Here is a 7,833-nt window from a genome sequence, read left to right as displayed (position 1 = left end):
GTAAAACTGGTAAAACTTACTGCATCTAATGACCCTTAGAAAGAAGCCCCTGAGGACTGGTTACAAAAGCAATGATATTAATAGTGATCCATTGTAACACACTACGTGGGAGGCATCCGATCAGTGATTCAGGATTTCTCTTTATTTAGACGGGTCCAGGTCAGGGAAAAGGACCAGGGGAAACTATGCAGGGAAATGTGGTGCGGTGCTGTGAGTTTGTTGCCATCTCCCTCAGGTCCACCTCGGCTGTGGGCTTTCGGGCTCCGTGTCCCCCTCACTATCGAGGAGGTGGGATGAAATATGATCAGTTATTAGTCCATATCCATCACCTCCCCCTCTCCCACAGCACAGGCATGCCACATACATCCACCCACAGTTATACAAACACTTGGTATACAACTGTTGTCTGAACATCAGAAATTTGTGCCACCTGTCTTGGTTCAAGGACGATTTTATCCTAAATTATCCAGACTTCCCAGTCTGTAAATGAACTAGATCCAGAGACACATCAATCCGACCACATAAACTCAATGAGCTGGCCGCTCAGATCAGTAATTAGTCCCAGCAAATTATCCCACAAACATCTGTGCTTACAGGGCGAGAATGTTTGGAATGGACCCCATCTCAGTTCGTGTTTACATGGAAAGCTGCATTGTGGTCTCATGTGAAAATATTTATTTGTTGGTGATTCATTTGTTTGTTTTCGCTTCATCACGAGTCCAAAAGAAGTGAAAAAAAGTTTTAGAACATATTGGTAAATTTTGAAAATCGAATAAATAAAGAGAACTGGTGTAGATAGTGTAGATAGATGTAGATAATGTCCTGATGAGGGCCATCATTTTACAATCTGAAGAACTCAGCCTCGGTCCTGCAGCAGTATTGTTGATCAAGATTCTTGCCCTGAAATGATACAGTTAAGAATATCATGTTTTATGAATGGGGAAATTGTAAAGTTATTACAACATTACCTGACATTGAATGGGGGTGCGGTGGCGCAGTGGGTTGGACCACGGTCCTGCTTTCCGGTGGGTCTGGGGTTCAAGTCCTGCTTGAGGTGCCTTGCGATGGACTGGCGTCCTGTCCTGGGTGTGTCCCCTCCCCCTCTGGCCTTACGCCCTGTGTTGCCGGGTAGGCTCCGGTTTCCTGTGACCCCGTATGGGACAAGCGGTTCTGAAAATGTATGTGTATGTGTGTGTGTGTGTGTGTGTGTGTGTGTGTGTGTGTGTACCTGACATTGAAAGCTGTCTTGGACAAAGGAATCTGCTGCATAAAGCTTTTAAATAAAATATTCACTAGCAGAAGCTTAGAACTGTTGGTTTCCAAGTTCCACATCCCTGTTGTGTCCACACTGTCCAGATCAGTCCACTGTGGAACTGTGCTCTTTAAGATGGGGACCATGGGGTTTGTTGGTTAACTCTTAGCTTTTTGGTCTCTACGCTAAGGTCACCGGCCAAGGTCACCTCGGTCTCTTTGCACTCGACGTAGTGTAATATCGTTCCAGGCAGTGGCGTCACTAGGGTTGGTGTCACCCATGGGGTGGTGTCAACTCATGGGGTGAGAACATCTATGGACCTTCTCCCGTACCAGACCATAGAGAATCCTTACTCATGTTTTTCGTACAAATATGTTACTCGTAATTTGTAATTCCCCTATATCACTGAATGTAACAACAATAGTAGTGACATAAACAACTAGCAAAATTAAAATTACACCTTTAAATTAAAGTATCATATGCATATCCTAAATGTATTTACAGTTACATAGTTTCACGTGGTTGAAGTGAAAATTCGGTAAGAAAACAATAGAATTCCAAGTAAAAATGTTTAAGATCAAAATGATGTTTATTTTAACATTATTGATATAGGTTCACAAATACTAATTATCACAAAATTGTAGCTAAAACGCCAGAAAATAAGAGAAAACAGCAGCAACGAAAACGAGCACGTGCTGCAGACGAATCCACGTGATTTGAAGTGTCACTGTAATTGGGTAATAATGAGAGCTGTGAGCGGAGCGCATTGGAAGATTCAAAAAGTCAATTAGCATAGAGTTTTATCCTTCTAGGTACAGTATGCTGATACATGTAAGGTGGGCTTTAAGACGAAAAAATGTTTTTGTTATTATAACTAACTACAGGGATATTTTTATAAAAAATAATACATTTTATAAACAGTCATTTTGGTGTTAGCCCCTCTGATGGTATCACCTGGTGCGGTCTGCACAGCCCACACCGTCCCTAGTGATGCCACTGATTCCGGGAAGGGATGACTGTGTTCAGCAAAGCATTCCCTACTGCCGATGGGATACCTTGATTTTTTAAATTGTTGTCAGTATTCAGAAAGATTCTTTAATTAAAAAACTAATTGTCAAACGTCTGTCATCATAGATAGTCTTTTATTTGCAGGTTATTGACCTGTATTGATGGCGCAGTGGGTTTGACCAGGTCCTGTTTTCTGGTGAGTCTGGGGTTCGAGTCCTGCTTGGGGTGCCTTGTGATGGACTGGTGTCCTGTCCTGGGTGTGTCCCCTCCCCCTCCGGCCTTATGCCCTGTGTTGCTGGGTTAGGCTGCGACCCCGCATGGGACAAGTGGTTTCAGATGATGTGTCTTTACCGCTGAGGTACCGGAAGCACGAAGATTTTCATTTCTGACTGATGTGGAGGAACAACCTCCCTCTGTCACTCAGAGCTGCTGAATCGCTCTCATCATTCAGGAAGGGTCACAAAATTCACTTCTTTCAAACTCAAGACACTCCTTCTGCCTTGATCTTTTATGTGCTCGATAATCATGTACTATTTTATCTGTTAAATACTATCATTTAAAAAACCCAATATGCAGCTACTTGTGTAATGTATACTGGTTTATACGGTGGTATGTGACAAATTGTAATCAAGAATCACGTGTTTGTATCGAAATCTCTTCTTGGTTGGTTTAATTCAGTTTAATGTCAGTTCGGAGAAAAGTGTCTGCTGAATGAATAAATGCAAACATGTATTAGTAAAGTATGGCTGTTTCTCACACTAACCTCTTGGACCTTTTGAGCCATTACTTTTGTTGAAATAAATATTCTCATAAATCAATCTCATGAGAATAAAGTGTCTAGTCAATTTTGCACCACCCATAAAGCCAAGTTTCAAACCTAAAAATGAAAATATTAAAACTGTACAACCAACATTTGAGAAAGTACAGTATTAATAGATTTGACATTTTATTATGCCAGTGGTTATGGTGCATTTTTAAAGATTTGTAAGGGGTCAGTATGACAGAGGGATGAAAGCTGAAGGGGTGTAGACCAAACTCCTCCATTTTAAAGGCTGGAGATTTTTCAATGATTGTTGTGGCATTGATCTAATTTAGAAGCCTCTGAATCCCCACTTTGGTGCCCCCCCTTCCCGAAGGGGCTGAGGAAACCTAATTTTCCTGTCCCACACGCAGGGTCCAGCCCTACGTAACCGGGCCAAGCGAAGGGAACAAATAAAAAAGGGAAGTGGAGAAGCAGAGCGCTCACGAGTCGCCCCGGATTTTTATAGACTAGATCAATTAAATTTGTCTCATTCGGAGCAGTGGGGAGGCGTGACTCGATAAGAGGTAATGTGGTTGAAAGTGTTTCTCGCTGCGCAGCCATTAGGTGGGGAGATGCCAGCGTGGAGAGCATTATCATGCAAGGGCTATGGAGACGCGGGCCCGGTCGGAACCAATTAGGCTCAGCCAGCGGGTGCTGGGAGGCGAGAAGCGGCCCCAGGCACGGCAAGGGGTCTGGCTTGTCCCTGGACTACCGCAGAGACAGGGAATGGAGAAGCTCTGGCCTGGGAGGAGGGGGTGGGAAAGGGAATGAACAGAGGCCCTTCTCTTTCACACGGGCCTGGCAGGGAGGAACTTGACTCATTTTCCATTTTCTCTCCTCCCTCCAGTGAGGAATGCAAGCCTCTATGCGAGGAGGTGTCCATGCGTTTCCGTCTGTGACCTCAGGACCTGGAGACACCATCTCCGAAGGAAAAAAGTGTAAAAAAAATTCTAAACATACTTAATCCGTCTTGTAATGAGCTTAGGGTTTGTTTCGAGGTCGGGCTGGTGTTTCCATGCGCTTTGCTCAGATGACAGCTCTGGCCTCCTGTTCAGAGTTGAAGTAAGAATCCTATATTAATCGTGCTTACTTAATAGAGCAAAATGGTCTCGGAGGGCATGGTGGTGCAGCAGGTTTGGCTGATGCCTGGTATGTGGTGGGTCTGGGGTTTGAGCCCTGCTTCAGGTGTCTTGTGATGGACTGGCATCCCGTCCTGGGTGTGACCCCTTCTCCTTTGTCCTTGTGCCCTGTGTTCATGGCTAAGGCTCTGAATCGCTGTGACCCTGCTTGGGACAAGCAGTTGTTGACATGGGTTGGTTGAAATGGTCTCCCCCAAGTGACAGTTGTGTGCTTCATGTCCTTCCAAACACTGCCAAGAATTGTACTTTTAATCAAGTGTGTGGCTTGTTTGGTAGTAGATGACCCAGCACAGAATTGTCACATATACCTCGGAGCTATCTTCAGTGTCGTGTGTGCACACAAAAGTAATATGTCAAGAAGTCAGTCTTGTCTCTTGTTTTTTTTCTGTGTGTATATCTTATACATCCACTAGTGATATGACCTAATTTTTCAGGGTGTGCGCATGCTTGCACGTACGCGAGCGCTCCTCCACCTCCACTGAGTGCGGAAGCACTGAGGGAATTAAGTGGAAATGAACAGTGACATTTCATGCCTGAGGAAAAGTATTAGGGGCCCCTACCCCCCCCTCCCCGTAATTCCTCGTTCATGTCTAATTGGGATCCTGGCTTTGTTTGATCAACCGCAAGCGTGTGGCGTAGCTTGGCTGGGTGGGCAACGGAGAGCCGTGACTTAGCTGGTGGCCCGCTGCTTTCGCTTGGATCCAGTTACGCAACACACTAACATGAACTGCTCCATTAATTAATGCGCTCGTCCCAACGCAAGATCTTAGCGGACATGACAGGGATGTGCTCCTCTAGGTTGCACTGGGCTATGGTGGTCTCTTCTGCTAAATGGGTGTCTTCCAAACTTCCCATAGAGCCGATAAATTAAAAAATGACCCCCGCCTTGCCTTTGCAGAGGGGGTAGCGAATAGAGAGGACACTGGGCATGGACTTCTTGTGGAGGTGATGCATGGACGCACATTCTCCTGACAAGTTTTGGGGGAGTGATGGGTTCACAGTGATGGGGGTGACCATGTTTCAGGCAAATAATAATCCTTTCAATTAGTGCCCCTCCACTGCCTACCTTCGCTCCACCTCAGGGGAGCCTTCTTCTGATCTTTTTTTGATGACACGGCTGCTGAAAAATAGTCTCTGGATATTTGAATAGTCTTCATTACAGAAGTGATTTCTTTTGTTAATAACTGGCAAGCGCCTTCTTGAACATTAATTTATTAATCTTCAAAGCAGCTTTCTGTGATGTGGAGCAGAAGTTGATTAGGGGTAATGAATGTTTTCAGAAAGCTGTTGAGGGAGGCATTCTGCGGATGTTTGGAAGGGGAGACACAGGCGTGAGAGTTGATTGTCTCGGGCTACGAATGGGGAAATATCTCACGATCTTCCAAACCTAGAACACAGGGAAACTGACCCCTCTGGGATTCCAGACAGTTTCCAAATTTTTCTGCTGTGATTCTGGTTGTGTTTCGTGTCTTCAGGAGCATGGGAGATTATTGATTATAGGCACCAATGCTCACGAATCCTTTGTGGTCCAATAGGTAGCTGCTAACCTGCAAGGCTCCCACCTCTCTGCAGCCCTGCCCTTGGCTATCATCAATGAGGCAGTCTGTGGAAAGGAACAATATTTGGACTGGCACCCAAATGTGTGCACGAGAGAACATTGAGTGTGGTCATTAGCCAGGCCTGAAGAGATGGGGGAATGGAGCATGCAGTACATCCAGTGCCGTGAAGCTTAATTACATGTCTTCATTTGAATGAGGTTATGTGAAATTCTGACAGGTCTTTAAATTATAGCATGCAGCCTTGACTGTATTTATTGTTTGATGCCCAGAAATGTCAAGTCTTTTTATAATTGCTGTTGTAATCACAACATGGAAATACCGCTCTTCCCACAAACCTGATAAGTTCCTCACAAAGCCATATTTAAAAAGTGTAGTCTCGAAATTCAACTGTTTTAACAAATCGAGTAATCTGGTTGGAAGGCCTATAACAAAGCAGTGCGAGAAAAACCAGGGCCATGGACACAACGATGTCAGAAGATATTTTTCGGCTTTGTTTAAAATAGTGACTCCTACAGCATTAGAGAGCCTTTTTTAATGGGTACAATCACAGCTTTTCTGCTGCAGTGATGGTTAACTCAGTCAAAATCACACCTACTCTGCAAGTTAATTCCTTATCCTTCATTAAACATGACACTTTTCTCTAAAGGGACTTACAATTATTTATCCATTTGTCCACCTGGGTAATTCTGTGGAAAGTACCTTGTTCGAGGGTGCTGGAGGTGGGATTCAAACCTGCAACCTTTCAGTCCAAAGACAGCAGCTGTAATCACTACGCTACCAGGTGCCCATTAAATTTATATAAATTCGTCAATATTCTTTTCCTGAGCTAGAACTACGATTTGCATGTGTTTGTCTAAACCTGTACCTGGGCATAGACGTGCATGCTGCTTGCAAATAAAATATAGAAATTAAAAGACAACCACAGTGGCCATTCATACAACTGAAAACCCCCTTTGCAAATTTTGTGGACTATAGATTTATCTCAGCATCTATTCAGTTAAGAAATTTTTTGCTTATATTCGAAACCTCTTTGTGCACATCAAAGATTCGAGTAAATGTCAGAATTTGTGACCCATATTTTGCAATGAAATATATGAAGTGGGTATTTTATTTCACCCCATATATAAGGAGTAGCATATGAACATGGGTTATTATATAAAATACAGATTCTTTTCTTAAATCTTAAGCCAAGAATTTTGTATGAATAGGCTGTTTTGTATGTCAGATTTCCGCAGTCTAATGCCCGTTTCATATTTCACTTACGAAGTGAAATGCATGGAGTGAAAACTACAGAGAATTACAAAATTATGACAGTATACAGTATGAATCAACAACAGCCCACAGGGCCAATAACCCACAATGCATAGACTCATGACTTTATGCATCTTTTTATATAAAACACTGAAAAGGTATGAAAAGTGCTTATGTATCTCCTGTGTTCCCTGATTTTCATTTGTACACATTGTGAGCTACACGTGGATCTCTGCGCACACAGAGCATTAAAATTTGCTGTTACAGTGGTTGAGTTTAACCACATTACTCGGCCATGGCGACAACAGTACAAGAGTCCAGCGTCTGGCCCAGGACTCAGTGGAGGCCCATTGAAGTCAGCCTGAAATTAGTCAGGGTGGTGGAGGGACATGCGAATTGAAATATTGATAGTACCTTTCTGTGTCTATTGCTGGCCCATTCATTATTTATCCTACCTCGAAGGTAGTTTGTGCTGTGTCTCTCATCCCTTCCTGGCCTCTGCTCACACTCATATTTGCTTCTATTTTTCTGGGATCTTCAGCTCTGCTGACGCTGTCCACCACTGCAGCATAGGTAATTCGCTAGTCCGGTCTCTGTTTCAGTTTTTTCTTCTCAGTCAAGTTTGTCAACAGCTGCAATATGCACATATGGCTGCAGCTGAAATGATTTTCAGTGATAGGTGTAATTAGCAGCAATGTATGAATAATCACTATTAAACGCTATATGCTGGTGTTATACTTAAAAAACACTGATTGGGTTTCACATTTTAAAAAATATTAAAACGTTTGTCATACAGTAGCTAATGGATGCAAGGGTCACCTT

The sequence above is a fragment of the Scleropages formosus genome, chromosome 11 (assembly GCF_900964775.1).
Source record: "Scleropages formosus chromosome 11, fSclFor1.1, whole genome shotgun sequence".
Lineage (NCBI taxonomy): Eukaryota > Metazoa > Chordata > Actinopteri > Osteoglossiformes > Osteoglossidae > Scleropages > Scleropages formosus.
The sequence above is the reverse complement of the archived record's forward strand: the minus strand, read 5'-3'. Positions refer to the sequence as shown.